Source organism: Glycine max, chromosome 4 (assembly GCF_000004515.6).
Source record: "Glycine max cultivar Williams 82 chromosome 4, Glycine_max_v4.0, whole genome shotgun sequence".
Lineage (NCBI taxonomy): Eukaryota > Viridiplantae > Streptophyta > Magnoliopsida > Fabales > Fabaceae > Glycine > Glycine max.
In genome coordinates this window covers 27,247,060-27,264,744 of record NC_016091.4, presented here as the reverse complement: position 1 = coordinate 27,264,744, position 17,685 = coordinate 27,247,060, and positions in this window count along the sequence as shown.

Genomic DNA, 17,685 nt, shown 5'->3' with positions numbered 1-17,685 from the left:
CCTATATTCATAGTGCCTAACAGATATCTTATAATTCTCTTAACTGCACTAAGATGTGATTCCTTGGGATTTGATTGAAATCTAGCACACATACACACACTAAATGATGCAATCTTCCCTTGGAAGGAACCAGTCACTAGAGCCATGAGCAAGAGGCTCCAAGAGGATTGGGCTAGAGCGGTTGAAGAAGGCCCTAGGGTTCTCATGAACCTCAGGGTAGACTTCTAAGCCCATGGGCCAAGGTTGGGTCCAATTATCTTTGTACATATTAGATTAGGATGTCATATTTGGTCCTTATATTTAGGGTTCCATAATGTAGGTAGGGTACCCTAGAAATATACAATTTTTCAGCCCTTGTATTTTAGGGCACCTAGACTAGTTTTTGTATTAGGGGTAGTTTTGTAATTTCCAATGCACTAAGTGAATATTTGATGTGTGTGTTGGGAAATAAATTTAATTGAATTGATAGAAGCCCAATCCAATTAAATTTTAGAGGGGGAGGTGAGCATTTGCTTACTATACCTCATTGCCACATCATATAGTCACACTTTGTGCATGTCCTTCATGCTTTACATGCCTCATGACACCTAAGCCCACTTAGTGGAGAATCTTGGAATTGATCTTGGATCAGTGGGCTGAACCATAACTGAAATTCACTAATCATAATTAGTGAAATTTTGGCTCCAAAATTTGGCTCCACAAATTCAATTTCAAATCCAAGTGATTCAAATTTCCCTCCAATTTTGTGTGACACTCAGGCTATAAATAGAGGTCATGTGTGTGCATTTTTTCAAATTTGATCATTTGAAAACTAAACTTCAGATTTCAGAGCTCTTTTAGAGCACACAATTTTGTGCTCTTCTCTTCCTCTCCCTTCATTCATCTCTTTCTTCCTCCAAGCTCTTATCCATGGCCTTCTATGGTGGTGAGCTTCTTCTAGACTCATCTTCTCCTTGAAGTGGCATCTCCTTCTGCATTCCACTGCCATTCATCTTTCAAGAAGCAAAGGAATCCATTGATGAAGAAGATCCTAGGCCTACAAGATCCAATGGAGCTTACATCATGTGGTATCAAGAGCATCTTCATCTAGGTGATGTTCTTTTGCTTCCTCTATCTTTTTGTTCGGTGAATTCTCTTTAATTCCTTGTTCTTCATCTTATTCTTCATGTATATCCTCCATTGTCTTGTGGTTTGGTGCTGTTTAGAGTAGATTAAAAAAAAAAACCGATTAAATCTTAGATCCACACTCGTTCTTGCATTTCTATGGTTCAAATTTTGTAGATCTACTCTTGAATCATGTTTTTGTGTTGATTTTAGGATCTATCATTTTTCATTCATAATATTCTTGTGTGAAACCTTTAGATCTAAATTTTGTTCCAAAATATTGATTATAAAAAAAAACACAAAAATCTAAGTGTAAATCACTTAATCCATGTTATCTTAGAGTCATGTTTAGTCATAGTAATTGTCACATTATGTTCTAAGTTTGTGTTGAATTTTTATTTTGTTTATTGAATTCTAGATACATTTGTTCATGTATTATTGTCATTCTTAGCCTATCTTTTGAATTTTGAGTCTAATTCATGCATGTTATTTAGTTCATAACATGTTCTAAATCAATTCCTAGAAGTAGTCTTATTGTTGAACTTTTTTTTTCTTTTCCTACATGATGCCTATGATGAAGTTGAGTTGTGGTGCTGAGTTGTGGATGGATTTTTGAATCAAAATAAGTCTTAAGCTATCTTGAATTGTGTTATTCAAGATAATTGAGCATAAGCAAACACAAATTGTAACTATCCAAGCCTTAAGCAACATAAACACTACTCTTGATTTGTAGGTTGAAATCGCTGGTGCTGGCAGCTTGAACATACGAACTTGTATAAATTACTTGGAATTGGTCACTACGTTTTTTGATCTGAAATGTTTACTGAATTTTCTAGACATCTGGACCAAAATTATGAAAAAATAATCAAGCGATTTGGATTAAAGTAAAAAATACGAAAAATCACACAAGTTGGCAGAAAAATCAGTGTCCAGGAAAAAAAAGTGAAAAGGGAAGTGTGCTTGTTGTTTTGGCTCAAAATTTGTTCTATAATTGGTGCCTATTTTATACCAATCCTAGTTCTGAAATTTCAATTGAAAATTATTGTGAAAACAAGTGCCAAAATTAAAGGTTTCTTGAGTCTTTTTTTTATTATTATTTTTTACTCTACTCTAGAGCCATTCTAAGTTTCTCTTTGAGTCCTAGCTTGCTTTTATGTGATTTTCATTGCTTTAATTGTTGAATCATCCTTGAAAATTTGTCTTGTTAAAACTCTTTTGGTTTAGCTTTCAACTCATTTTTTGGTCTTTGGTTATTGCTTGTCTCTTTGTTTCCTTGTTTGTGAGTCGCCATATAGGAAATTGGAAAGGAGGATTGGTGTCATCCCTTGAAGAATTTCAGTCAAGAAGCAAGGGGCCAACCACCTTAAGAGCTATTAGAATAAGAAGCACTCTAAATTTAGTGAAACACAAAAGAGAGAATAGCCACCAAAATTGAGGACTTTTTTTTTTGTAATTTGTAATTGGCAATTTTCTTTGCTTTCAAACTTTGTAACAAAAAGGCCTTTCATTGGAAGTTGGGAGCCTCCAATAGGTCACCCTACTTCCATTTGTGTGTAATAATTTTAGGCCATTTTCCCTTAGGATAGTGAGTGTTTTGATGGGAACCTTAAATGAGGTCATCCAAACACTCTTAGGATCCGCCTAGTTTGCATTTCTAGCACTTTAATTTCTTGCTTACTTTCATAGCTTATTTCCTTTACCTTCCATTGTCAAACCGCCTAGATAACTTACCTTTTACCAATTAGTTTTTACCTTATCTATCACACCTCTTTTAGTGTTTATTTTGGCTAGTTTCAACCATCGTTTCTTTTACCATTTGTTTTCAAACCCCCAACAAGAAAGAACTATAACTTAGGAACCAACATGAGTCTTCATTCTTCATCTAGTGTTAATGGAGAGGGTTCTACTCCTAAAGACCCCTTGTATAAGATATTAGATGAGTTGAGATCCCTTAAGTTGTGCAGAGAAAAGCAAGAGAGAAAAGAAAAAGGTAAAAAAGAGTGGAAGAAATAAGTCAAGATGAAAGAGACAAAATAAGAGAGAAAGAAAGAAGAAAAATAATGAAAGAAATGAAAAGAGAAAAACATGCCTCCTATAGTAGTCATGACTCTTGCAAGAGTTTAAGTGAAGAACTTAGCGACTATTATAGAGGGCGCCATAGTTCACATACTAAACATCACTCCCAAAGAAGAGAAAAGGATAGAAGGCCTCAAGAGGTTAACATTAGCCTCCCATATTTCCATGGAAAAGATAATGTTGAGGCCTACTTAGATTGGGAAATGAAGGTTGAATAACTCTTTGCATGCCATTATATTAGCAAAGAGAGAAAAGTTCCATTGGCTACCCTTAGCTTTCAAGGGTATGCCCTCTATTGGTGGACTTCCCTTGTTAAGGAATGAAGGATTGATGGGGATCCTCCAGTAGAGTATTGGAATGATCTTTAGAGTGCCTTTAAGAAGAGGCACATTCCCTCCTACTATGAAAGGGAGCTTATGGACAAGCTCCAAAGGCTTAGACAAGGGAGTATGAGTGTTGAAGAATATAGACAACAAATGGAAGTACTCTTTTTATGAGCTGGACTTAGGGAGGAGGAAAGAACAAGCATAGCTAGGTTTCTTAGTGGGCTTAATATAGAAGTGAGGGACAAGGTTGAACTCCTTCCATATAGGAACCTTGATGGGCTAGTCCAACTTTGTATAAGAGTGGAGCAACAACTTAAAAGAAAGCCTTCTTCAAAATCTTATGGCTCTTACTCTTATCCAAGGAAGGACCAAGCCCATGGAATTTTGGGGGCTACACCTTCAAAACCCAAGGAAGATAGGGGTAAGACCATAGAGAAATACACCCCTAAGACTAGTTCCCAAGAAAGGACTAGCAACATTAAATGCTTCAAATGTCTTGGGAGAGGTCACATTGCCTCTCAATGCCCCACAAAGAAAACCATGATCATGAGGGGTCCAGACATTTATAGTAGTCAAGAGGAGACTACTTCATGCCCTTCCTCTAGTGGAATTGAAGATGATGTAAGGGGTGAAGAGTCTAGTGAGGATGTCTACCCCCATGAAGAAGGTGACCTCTTAATGGTTAGAAGGCTCCTTAGAGGTCAATCTTGCGATCTATCTCAATCCCAAAGAGAAAACATCTTTCATACAAGATGCAAAATTTTAGATAAAACTTGTTCTCTCATTGTGGATAGTGGATCTTGTTGCAATTGTTGTAGCACAAGATTAGTTTCCAAGTTGAACCTCATTATCATTCCCCACCCAAAACCTTATAAACTTCAATGGCTCAATGAGCAAGGGGAAATGATAGTTAACCCACAAGTGAAGGTACCTTTCTCCATTGGGACATATAAGGATGAAGTTAATTGTGATATAATTCCCATGGAGGCAGGACATATTCTTTTAGGAAGGCCGTGGCAATTTGATAGGAAGATCATTTACAATGGCCTAACTAATGAGATTACCCTCACCCATCTTGGCACTAAATTTGTGTTGCATCCTCAAACACCTTCACAAGTGGCCAAAGATCAACTAACTATGAAAGATAAGAGGGATGAGGAAGAAAAACTAGAAAAACCAAAGAAAAAGAAGGATAGTAAGGCCTTGTCTTCAAAGGCCAAGGGGAAGGAAAAAGAGGGAAAGGATTCCTCCAAGAAGTTGTTAAGAAGGAAAATCATTTTGCAACAAAAGGTGATATTAAAAAAACAATCCTTCTTAAACAATCTTTCTACCTTCTCCTATCAAGGGAAATATCCCTTAGCACTGCCACAATTTCGACATTTGAGACATTACCCCTAAAGGTCCAAGAACTCTTACATGAATATGGTGATATATTTCCCAAAGAGATACCCCCTGGGCTACCTCCTCTAAGGGGAATAGAACACCAAATAGATTTAGTCCTAGGAGCAAGCCTTCCTAATAGGCCAGCCTAAAGGACTAACCCTCGGGAGACTAAGGAGATAGAGTCTCGAGTTAAAGAACTGTTAGAGAAGGGTTGGGTCCAAGAGAGCCTAAGCCCATGTGTTGTGCCAGTGTTGTTGGTGCCCAAAAAGGATGGTACGTGGAGAATGTGTCCAGATTGCAGGGCCATCAACAACATCACTGTAAAGTATAGGCACCCCATTCCTAGACTTGATGATTTGCTTGATGAGTTGCATGGTGCCAATATCTTTTCAAAAATTGATCTTAAAAGTGGTTATCACCAAATCAGGATGAAAAAGGGTGATGAGTGGAAAACAGCTTTCAAGACCAAGTTTGGTTTGTATGAATGGCTAGTGATGCCTTTTGGGCTCACTAATGCACCAAGCACCTTTATGAGGCTTATGCATCATGTCTTAAGGGATTTCATAGGTAGACTTGTAGTTGTTTATTTTGATGATATTTTAGTGTACACTTAGGACATCTCAGGCAAGTTCTTTCAGTCCTTAGGAAAAACACCCTCTATGCAAATATAGTGATGTAAGCTCCATTGGAGCTTGTAGGCCTAGGATCTTCTTCATCAATGGATTCCTTTGCTTCTTGGAAGATGAATGGCAGCAGAATGGAGAAGGAAGAGAGAGAGGAGATGCCCCTTCAAGGAGAAGATGAGTCTAGAAGAAGCTCACCACCATAGGAGGCCATGGATAAGAGCTTGGAGGAAGAAGGAGATGAATGAAGGGAGAGGAAGAGAAGAGCACGGAATTTTGTGCTATAAAATAGCTCTAAAATCTGAAGTTTAATTTTCAAATGATCAAAGTTAAAAAATGCACACACGTGGCCGCTATTTATAGCCTAAGTGTCACACAAAATTGGAGGAAAATTTGAATTTCTATTCAAATTTCACTTGAATTTGAAATTGATTTTGTGGCGCCAAATTTTGGAGCCAAAATTTCACTAATTATGATTAGTGAATTTTAGTTATGGTTCAACCACTTGAATTTCTATTCAAATGCTCACCTCCCCCTCTAAAATTTAATTGTATTGGGCTTCTCCCAATTCAATTAAATTTATTTCCAACCACACACATCAAATATTCCTTTAATGCACATGAAATTACAAAACTACCCCTAATACAAAAACTTGTCTAGGTGCCCTAAAATATAAGGGCTGAAAAATTCTAAATTTCTAGGGTACCTTACCTATATTATGGAGCCCTAAATACAAGGCCCAAAAAATAATGAAACCTTAATCTAATATGTACAAAGATAAGCGGGCTCATACTTAGCCCATGGGCCCGAAATCTACCCTAAGGCTCATGAGAACCCTAAGGTCTTCTCTTGCATCTCTGGCCCAATCTTCTTGGAGTCTTCTATTCAATGCCCTTGTGGGGGTAGGATTGCATCATTCCCTACCCCTTGAAAAGTATTTGACCTTAAATCCCGAGGTTTTTGAAACTCTAGGCTTTTTTCCTCAACACGTGTAAAAAGAACAAAAACATATGTATTAGTGGTGTTTGGTATGTTGGAGTAAGGTAAGGTCTGAAAACCCATTTCCTGGGCATCTTCCCATGAAGGAACATGGTTTCTCACCAACTCAATGAGTGGTGCTACAAGTATAGAAAAATATGGGATAAACCTTTTGTAAGAGTTTGTTAAGTCATGGACCCCCCAAATTTTTCTTATACTTGGTGGAGTGGGCCACTCAGGAATGACCTTTATTCTCTTAGGGTTCATGGGAAACCCTTGATCACTATTTAAAAAATTAAGAAAAGTAATGAAATAAAACATACCTTTTTTTGTATTTTCATGTTGATTATTCCTACCAAAAAGTATGACAAACCTAAGGTGTCCCATATAAGTACCTAAGTTTGTATTGAAACTAAAAATAAGAACAATCCTACCTAATGAGTCCCTATGTACACAAATCATGAAGATGTTGGGTGCACAAGTGATTTTACAAAAGAGGGTTGCACCATTCAAAACATTCATCATACCACCTATTTTAGGGATTTGGTGCCTAATAATACCAATTTTGGGCACCAACAAAGCACAAGGATTTAAGCTCTTGCGAACCAAACCCTCATCCAACAACTCCTTTACTTTAGGAATAAACTCAAGCCAAAGAGGTGTGACAATGACAAGTGTCTTTTCACAAAGGAGAAAATGTGGAGGTTGTCTAAGAGGGGAAATAACTTTAATATTTGTCTTTATTTCAAAATACCTTTCCTTCTTAGCTAGCCTCTTGGAGGAGACACTTGCCTCCTTACACTCCTCTTTAACCATTAAAGGTTGTCCTTCTTCTTGTGGGTAGATCTCTTCACTAGATTCTTCCCCTTTTGCTTCTTCACTTTCACTAGAGGAAGGAAAAGTAGTAGCCTCATCTTGGCTACTATAAATGTCTTGGTCCTTCATAATCATGGTTTTCTTCGTGGGGCATTGAGAAGTAATGTGTCTTCTTCCAAGACATTTGAAGCACTTTATAAACCTAGTCTTCTCTTGCATACTAGCCTTAAGGGGTTGTGTTTCTATTGTCTTCCCCTTATCATCTTTTGGCTTAGAAGGTGTCACCCCTTAGATGCCTTGACCATGGTCTTTCTTTGGATAAGAGTGAGAGCCATAAGATTTTGAAGTAGACTTCCTTTTAAGTGGTTGCTCTACCCTTATTTCCCAATCTAAGTTAGCCTCTACATTGTCCTTCCCATGGAAGTATAGGAGGTTAATGTTAGCCTCTTGAGGCTTTCTTTCCTTTTCTCTCCTATGGGAGTGAAGTCTAAGATGTGACCTATGCCTTCCTTCATAATAGTCATGAAGTTCTTCACTTAGGCTCTTGCAAGAGTTATGACTACTATAGGAGACATGTTTTTCTTTTCTTAACTCTTTTAGTATTTTCCTTCTATCTTCTTCCCTTATTTTCTCTTTTTCATCTTGACTTATTTCTTCCACTCTTTTTTTCCTTTTTCTTTTCTCTCTTGTTTTTCTTTCCACAACTTAAGGGATCTCAACTCATCTAATATCTTATACAAGGGGTCCTTAGGAGTAGAACCCTCACCATTAACACTAGATGAAGAATGAAGACTCATGTTGGTTCCTAAGTTGTGGTTCTTTCTTGTTGGGGGTTTGAAAACAAAATGTAGAAGAAGCTATGGTTGAAACTAGCCAAAATAAACACTAAAAGAGGTGTGAAAGATAAGGTAAAAACTAATTGGTAAAAGGCGTTTAAGGCATTGGACCATTAAACGATCTCTTGATTTTTGGAAAGGAGAGAAATGTTAAGGCGTTGGACCGTTAACGATATCTTGGTTTTTTGAAAGTAGAGAAACGTTAAGGCGTTGGACCGTTAACGATCTCTTGGGTTTTGAAAGGAGAGAAACGTTAAGGCGTTGGACCATTAACGATCTCTTGGGGTGGTCGACAAAAGCGGGCTCCTACGTATCCTCAATTGCAATGAGGAAATCAGACCTACGTAGTTCTTGCAAAAGCGGTAAAGTTACATGTTGATTTTATGCTTTTGAACGGTCCATGTTAACCGATAAAAGCAAAGAAGACCATTTAAGGCGTTGGACCTTAAAACGGTCTTTAGTGATTTTTGTGGAAAAAGCTTGATTTGTGAGTTGATTTTAGCCTTAGTTTCACTTTGGTTATTAGTCAATCCATTCAAGGAAACTTCCAAAGAAAAACGTCCAATTGATTTTTTTGATTATTTTATTCAAAGATATTTTGATTATTTTTTTATTATTTTTTAAGATATTCTGATTATTTTATTATTATTTTTTCTTTTTTGGGTTTAACCGAGGTTATAGCGTGAACGATCGGTTAGATTTTGTTTTAACGGTGATTAAACGAGATTACAACGCAAATGATCGGTTGAAATTCATTTTATCATTTATTAGGCGAGATATCGACTTAAATAAACGGTTAAAGCACGTTAAAAATGGAAGAAAAGAAAATCGAAAATAAACGAAATGAAGATGAAAGCTAAAAAAACAAGAAATGAATTGAAAGTCTCGGATTCGAAAACTTAATCGTTGAAGAACGAAGAACGAATGAAGAACGGTGAAGAACGACGAAAAACCTTCACGGATTTACTCACGAAAACATCTCGGAAGCATTACCGAAGCACCTCGGCTTGGAATTTCTTCATGGAAACAATTTTTTTCACCCAAAACAGCTGAAATGCATAGTCATGGGGTTAGGGATATTTGGAACAGCCCCCTTTCGCCTATTTATAGGAAAAGGGGGAGGAGGTTGCCGCCCAGCTTGCCCAAGCGAGCTGGGTTGCTTCCTCCAGGAGCAACCCTGCTTCAAAAATATTCTGGAAGGGCCTGCTTTGAAAATATTCTGGAAGGGCCCGGATTCGAAAATTTGAAAATTGCTATTTGCACCCCCTTTTTGATAAGTTCACCCCCTTCTTTCGTAATTTACAGAAAAGTTACGAAAGCCTTACGGAAGCATATAGGACTTGAATTTCTTCTTTTTTTCTATTCCTTCTCACCCATATTAGGTGAAATATTCTTATTTAGGTTTATGGGAATTTTACGGAAGCATATAGGACTTGAGTTCCCTCTTTTTCCTCTTCTCTTTCACCAATATTAAGTGAAATAGGCTTACTCAAAGTTTTAGGAATTTTACGGAAGCATTACGAAAGCGTCGAAAGCTCCAGAAACCATCTTCCAACAAAATGTGGAGGATCTTGATAAGTTCACCTCCCCCCCTTTGCTAAATGCACTCCTTTTTATTTACACCCCCCATTTTGCTAAATACACTCTCGTTTTCGTGTTTTTTTATCGGTTTCTTCCCGAAACGTTACGAAACTTTATGGATTACGTAACAACACCCATCTCCTTTCTAGAATGTTGTGAAACTTTACGGATTACGCAACAAGGCTCTTCTTGACTTCTGGAATGTTGCAGAACTTTACAGTTTGCGCAACAATGCTTCTTTTTGACTTCCAGAATGTCGTGGAACTTTGCGGATTACCTAACGATGGATGTTAAGTACCTCGGGGCGGTCAAGCAAAGGTTGCAGGCCATCAAAAAATGGTCCCTGGACGAAATTAGGGTATGATAGTTGCTCCTCTTTACTTATCTTTTATTGGAGATAAAAGCGAAGTAAAGATAAGACACTAATTTCGTTCGAGCAGAACGTCTTTCGGCTGGTCAATATCCCCGCCAGCGGAACCTGTCATTTAGAAAGAAAAGAAAAGGCATCAGAAGCGTCAACAAACTTCAGTGTCTCGAAAACGACAATGTTGGACAACCACGACACTTCCCTTCACCATTGCACTCGATCATCCCTGTCCAGCAGAGAATCTCGCGCACTGTTGCAGAACTTTACGGATTGCGCAACAATGCTTCTTTTTGACTTCTAGAATGTCGTGGAACTTTGCGGATTACCTAACGATGGATGTTAAGTACCTCGGGGTGGTCAAGCAAAGGTTGCAGGCCATCAAAAAATGGTCCCTGGACAAAATTAGGGTATGACAGTTGCTCCTCTTTACTTATCTTTTATTGGAGATAAAAGCAAAGTAAAGATAAGACACTAATTTCGTTCGAGCAGAACGTCTTTTGGCTGGTCAATATCCCCGCCAGCGGAACCTGTCATTTAGAAAGAAAAGAAAAGGCATCAGAAGTGTCAACAAACTTCAGTGTCTCAAAAACGACAATGTTGGACAACCACGACACTTCCCTTCACCATTGCACTCGATCATCCCTGTCCAGCAGAGAATCTCGCGCACTGTTGGGCTTGAATGTTTCCGGACGACGAGAGTAAAAACTTGCAAAAATTTTGAAAATGATCAGCACCAAACGACCAACATCATCCTGATACCTTCGAATTCGTTCCCCTCGGTTGATAAAAGGCGTGGATGACAATAAGGTATCTCCGCCAGCCACCTGACTCGCTGTCCCTGGATGGCAAAAGGTGCAGAAGACGATGTCAGTCTCTTCGCGTCAACGGCCTCGTTTGCCCCTGGTTGACGAAAGGTGTGGGTAACCAAAAGGTAACCTCGCATGTCACCTAACTTCACGGGTCAGGATGACAAAAGGTGCAGAAGACGATGTTAGTCTCTGCATGCTATCGTGCTCTGGGTCTGATGGATTGTGAAAAAATGTTTATACGGATAACCACTTGGGTATTTCCACCTGCCCCCTAACTTCACGGGTTAGTATTGATAGAGATTGACTGCGCGGAAGACGATGAAAATCGCCGTAGGTCAACAGGTTCGTTGGCCGCGATTGACAAAGGGTGCAGAAGATGACGTTAGTCTCTGCATGCTATCACGCTTTGAGTCTTACGGATAGCGAAAGAATGTTTCTACAGATAACCACTTGGGTATTTCCGCCTGCCCCCTAACTTCACGCGTTACTACTGACAGAGGTTGTCTGCGCGGAAGACGACGTAAATCTCCGCGTGTCAACGAGCTTATTGGCCGCGATTGCCAAAGGGTGCAGAAGACGACGTTAGTCTCTGCATGCTATCGTGCTCTGGGTTTGATGGATAGTGAAAAAATGTTTATACAGATAACCACTTGGGTATTTCCACCTGCCCCCTAACTTCATGGGATAGTATTGATAGAGATTGACAGCGCGGAAGATGACATAAATCTTTGCATGTCAACGAGCTTGTTGGCCGCGATTGACAAAGGGTGCCGAAGACGACGTTAGTCTCTGCATGCTATCATGCGTTGAGTCTTAGAGATAGCAAAAGAATGTTTATACGGATAACCACTTGGGTATTTCCGCCTGCCCCCTAACTTCACGAGTTAGTACTGACAGAGGCTGTCTGCACAGAAGATGACGTAAATCTCCACGTGGCAATGGGCTTGTTGGCCGCGATTGACAAAAGGTGCAGAAGACGACGTTAGTCTCTGCATGCCGTTGAGTCTTAGAGATACCTAAAGAATGTTTATACGAATAACCACTTGGATATTTCCGCCTACCCCTTAACTTCACGAGTTAGCACTGATAGAGGTTGTCTACGCGGAACACTACGTAAATCTCCGCGTGTCAACGGGCTTGTTGGCCGCGATTGACAAAAGGGTGCAGAAGACGACGTTAGTCTCTGCATGTGTTGAGTCTTAGAGATACCTAAAGAATGTTTATAAGGATAACCACTTGGATATTTCCGCCTACCCCTTAACTTCACGAGTTAGCACTGATAGAGGTTGTCTACGCGGAACACAACGTAAATCTCCGCGTGTCAACGGGCTTGTTGCCCGCGATTGACAAAGGGTGCAGAAGACGACGTTAGTGTCTGCATGGTATCATGCATTGAGTCTTAGAGATAGCAAAAGAATGTTTATACGGATAACCACGTGGGTATTTCCGCCTGCCCCCTAACTTGACGAGTTAGTACTGATAGAGGTTGTCTGCGCGGAAGACGACGTATATCTGCGCGTGTCAACGGGCTTGTTGGCCGCGATTGACAAAGGGTGCAGAAGACGACGTTAGTCTCTGCATGCTATCATGCGTTGAGTCTTAGAGATAGCAAAAGAATGTTTATACGGATAACCCCTTGGGTATTTCTGCCTGCCCCCTAACTTCACGAGTTAGTACTGACAGAGGTTGTCTGCGCGGAAGACGACGTAAATCTCCGCGTGTCAACGGGCTTGTTGACCGCGAATGACAAAGGGTGCTGTCGCAACGTGCCCTCTAGCGGGCGAGCGAGGGCGAGGCTCACAGGTGCGCTTTCCAAAGGAGGAAAGATGCGAGGAGTCGCCACCAACGTTTATTTGTGGAGAACGTCGGAAAAACCGAAGGAAACCGGTCAAAATGAAAATTCTAAGTTCGGGAGTTGTATTTATGTTTGAGGAAGGTATTAGCACCTCTTACGTTTGTTTCGAAGGACGACAACCTATTTTTTAGAATTGTGGAAATTGTGTTATCTTAACTTTTATTTTCTTTTTATTTTTGAGGTCGACAAAAGCGGGACTCTTGCTCCTACGTACCCTCCATCAAAGAGGAAATCAGACCTACGTAGTTCTTTCCTAAGGGTGAATCAAGCGATTCTTTTTACTTGAAAGGTGATCATTTTAAGGCGTTGGACCTTAAGAATGATCCATTTACTTGGTAAGGAAAAACTGAGGTAATACACTTCCAAATCCCTTTTTTAGTGATTATTTGTGGACGAGCTTGACTTGCCGAATTGATTTTAGCCTTAGTTTCGCTCTAGTTATTAGTCAATTCATTTAAGAATGAGAAATCCCAAAGAGAAAGCGTCCGATTGATTTTCGCTTCATTTTACCTAAAGATATTTTTTTATTATTATATTTTTATTTTACCTCTTTTTTTTTATTTCCAACGTAGTTACGGCACGACCGAACGGTCGGAATTCATTTTAATAGAAATTAACAGATGATACAATTCAAATGATCGGTGGAAATTTATTTTATTTTTAGATTAGGCGAGAAACGACTTAAATAAATGACTGAAGCACGTCAAAAGGGGGTATAGAAAGCGAATGAAAATGAGAATAAAAGTACATGAAACAAATGGGGACCACCACGGGTACATAAAATGAATTGAAAAGCTCGGTTTGAGGTACTTACCAGTTGAAGACTGAAGAAAACGAAGAACGAACGATGAATGTCGAAGAACGGTTGAAAACCTTCGTGTAATTACTCATGGAAACGTTACGGAAGCGCCTCGGCTTGGATTTTCTTCACGGAAACAATTTTCCTCAGCAATTTCGAGAGAATAAGAAGTGCCAGAAGGCTAAACCTGATGCAATCCTACTCCGTAAGGGCATTGGGTAGAAAACTCCAAGTAGATTGGGCTAGAGATCCAAGGGAAGGCCCTAGGGTTCTCATGAGCCTTAGGGTAGATTTCGAGCCTATGGGCTAAGTATGAGCCCGCTTATCTTTGTAAATATTAGAATAGGTTTTTCCTTCGTCTGGGTCTTGTATTTTGGTCATTCTAGTAGTATAGGGTTTTAGCCTTGTATTTCGGGGCATTTTGAGTAGTCTTTGTAGTAAGGACTTTTTTTTGTATTTTCATGTTTTTTGTCATGGGGGTGAGCTTAGCTATTATAGGGTGTGTATAGCTAAGCTCTAGATTCTCATCTCAAGGAAGTGAGCTTAGCTATTAGAGAGGTATGTGTAGCTAAGCTCTAGCTTCTTTAGGAATCTTCTTAAGGAAGTTTCTCAAGGAGGTGAGCTTAGTTATGAGAGGGGTGTGTGTAGCTAAGCTCTAGCTTCTCAAGGAAGTTTTCTTAAAGAAGTTTCTCAAGGAAGTTTTCTCAAGAAAGCTTCTCAAGGAAGCTACCTAGTCTATAAATAGAAGCACGTGTAACACTTGTTGTAACTTTGATGAATGAGAGTCTTGTGAGACACAACTCAAAGTTCAACTTCTCTCTCTTTTTCTTCCTTCAATTTCGTGCTCCCCCCTCTCTCTTTCTCTCCATCTTTCTTTTCCTCCATTGAAGAATCCTCTCCAAGCTTCTTATCCAAGGCTCATCTTGGTGGTGAAGCTCCTTCTTCCATGGCTTATTCCCTAGTGGATGGCGCCGCCTCTTACCTCTTCTCCTTTGTCTTTCGCTGTATCTCCATGGTGGAAAATCACCATTAAAGGACCTCATTGAAGTTCAAAGATCCAGCCTCCATAGAAGCTCAACAAGCAAGCTTCCATCAGAACCCCTTTCCTCTTCACTCCTTCCCCTATTTATAGCAAAATAGGGGAGGAGCTTGCCACCCAGTTCGCCCAGGCGAGCAAGGTTGCTTCCTCCAGAAGCAACCGCCTTTTGGAGGAAGAAACTGGAAGGCCCTAGTGGGCCTAATTGCTATTTGTACCCCCTTTTTACTAAATGCACCCCCTTTACTTTTTTTGGTAATTCTTTTTCCGTAACGTTACGAAACTTTATGAATTTCGTAACGATACTTATTTTCCTTCCGCAAGGTTATGAATCCTTACAGATTATGTATTTACTCTTTTTTAGCTTTCAAAGAAGTTACGGAAACTCACGGATTGCGCAAAAACACCTCTTTTCGATTTCTGCCACATTACGGAATTTCACGGATCGCGTAAGCCTGCTTCCTTTTGATTTCCGACACGTCTCGGGACTTCACATATTGTGCAACAAAGGATGCCAAGTATCTCAAAGCGGCCAACCAAAGGTTGCATGTCATCAAGTAATAATCCCCGAACGAAATTAGGGTATGACAGTTGCCCCTCTTTACTTACCTTTTATCGGAGATAAGTGGAAAGCAAAGATAAGACACTGATTTCGTCCGTCTTGCCCTTTCCGTGATTAGTCCATGACGACTCTCGTCTCTACTCCTTCTTTTTTTCTGCACAACACAAAACAAAATACAAACAACAACAAGAACAACAAATATAATATACATATACACATTTGGCAAAGGAATCAATCGGGAAAATAACAAAGATCACATTTCCCAGTCAAGAGGATCCGCCCTTGACAATGAAAAACTTTGGAGAATGGAGGATTGCACTAGAGGGTCCTCACTAGTCAATCACGAGGCATAGATCTAAACTCTTTGGGTGGAGGATGCATGAACGAAAACGCAATTCATGGGGCTCCGAAAAAAAGGCGAGGATGGAGGATTGCACTAGAGGGTCCTCACTAGTCAATCATGAAGCATAGCTCCAAACTCTTTGGGTGGAGGATGCATGAACGAAAACGCAATTCATGGGGCTCTGAAAATAGGCGAGGATGGAGGATTGGCGAACAGCGCTAGGCAATCAATTCGCGGGGCTCCAGACTCGATGGTGGAGGACGCATGAACAGCGCTAGGCAATCAATTCATGGGTCTCCGAATAAGATTGAGAATGGAGAATTGGCGAACAGCGCTTGGCAATCAATTCGCAGGGCTCTAGACTCGATGGTGGAGGACGCATGAACAGCGCTAGGCAATCAATTCATGGGTCTCCGAATAAGATTTGTTGGCAGGACCGAACGGTCCACCGGGTTTTTTCACCTAAAAAGGTGAACCTGCTTTTTGCAAAGAAAAAATAAATCATTCGCGAGAGCACCATATCTTAGAGAAACAATATATTCATGCCAAGTGTAATCTTCCTTGTAACCGAAAATGAAGGGCAGGATGTCAACATTTAGCTTTTAAATGAACATGCAGGGGAAACATCGGGTTAAGCTTTTAAATGAACATGCACGAAATTTGACAGGTCTTGAGGGAACTCCTCTCCTACTGCGGCCACTTCTTCCTCGGACACCATTCCGGCACTGGTGAAAGATTGGCTAAGACGGTCGGGCCATACTCTGTCTGCCCGAAATCTTGACGGCACATTCCTCCTCCCCGGCATCCCGGGTTCGTACCCCAATCCATACTTGTACGGATTTCCCTTAACATCGGCTACGTCGGCATTTCCGAGGCCGTCCTTGCCTAGACCCATTCCGGGCTCAAATCCGTTCCTGAGCATAACACGTGCCACCATTATGGCCGCGTTGGAAAGAGAAGGTAGCAACGGACTTGGTTCCACAGAGGCACAACTCACCACCTCGAAGGATTGGAAAGCCGTTTCTAATGATTCTTCTGCCGCTTCTATGTATGGTGCGGAGGAGGGGCAGCTCACCAATGTAACACCCTGATATATATATCTATATATTATTAGTAATTATGTTTGATGTTTGATTATTTGTTGCGTTATTTTCATCCGTAATTATTTTAAGGAAGTTAATTTAGTTAATAGAGGGGTGTAGATAGATAAGGATCTAGCTTCTCAAAGAAGCCTCTTGAGAAAGCTTCTCAAAGAAGCCACGAGGAAGCTTTTGGAGGAAGCCTCTTAATGAAGCTTCTAGAGAAAGCTACATGAAGCTGCCTCGGTAAAAACGCTTTCTAGACTTCGTTAACCGTTGGATCTTCTCGAAATTTGGTCTGCAACTTCACAAGACAATTGTACAGGATCTGACCGTTGGGATCTTTGAGAAGATTTCTGGAGCGTGCTAGAAGGGCAAATTTCCCCATTTGGGGTCCTTTTGCAAACTTATTCCCCATTTGGGGTCGTTTTGAAACTTATTCCGCCATGGTGCTGTTTTGTACGTGGTTTTCATGGATTGTGCATGGAAACCGCAAGCTTCAATGGCGAGTTCGTGAGCACAGGACACGTGGATATAGCAACCCGCTACTGGTGCTGGCGATATCAGGGGAAGGCACGTCCCGCCAGCGGTGCTGGCGATTTCAAGGCTGTGCTGAAATCGCAGCATTGACTGGCGATTTCCAAGGGCTACGAGTAGGGTGCAGAGGGAGAGGCACAGAAGCCATTTCCGAGGCTCTGCACGGAGCTGCAGCTGCAGAGCAGGGAGTCGCCAACGGGAACTGCGACTTGGTGAGGAAACCGCCAGCAGTGTTGGCGATTTGCATTCGTTAAATCCCCCCCTTTCCCCGTAGACCCATCACGCGAAAAAAAAGCAGAAAGAACGTGAGTATTGTTGCTATTCGCGTGCTTGTGGTTTGTGTGCGTCACAGGATCTAGCCGGAAAAAAAAAAAAAAAAGCTACAACCTGAGTGTTTGCTGCTGTTGGGGCGCCTTAGTCCATTCACGCAAAAAAAAAAAGAAAGGTAAAGGAAGCTGTTGGTTCTTAATTTTCAAAAACCTTTTCCCAAAACAAATTGGGAGTAAGGTTGGTTTATTTAAAAATTTTATTTAATTTATATTTCTGATTATATTTAGCATTAGTTTCCTATTTTA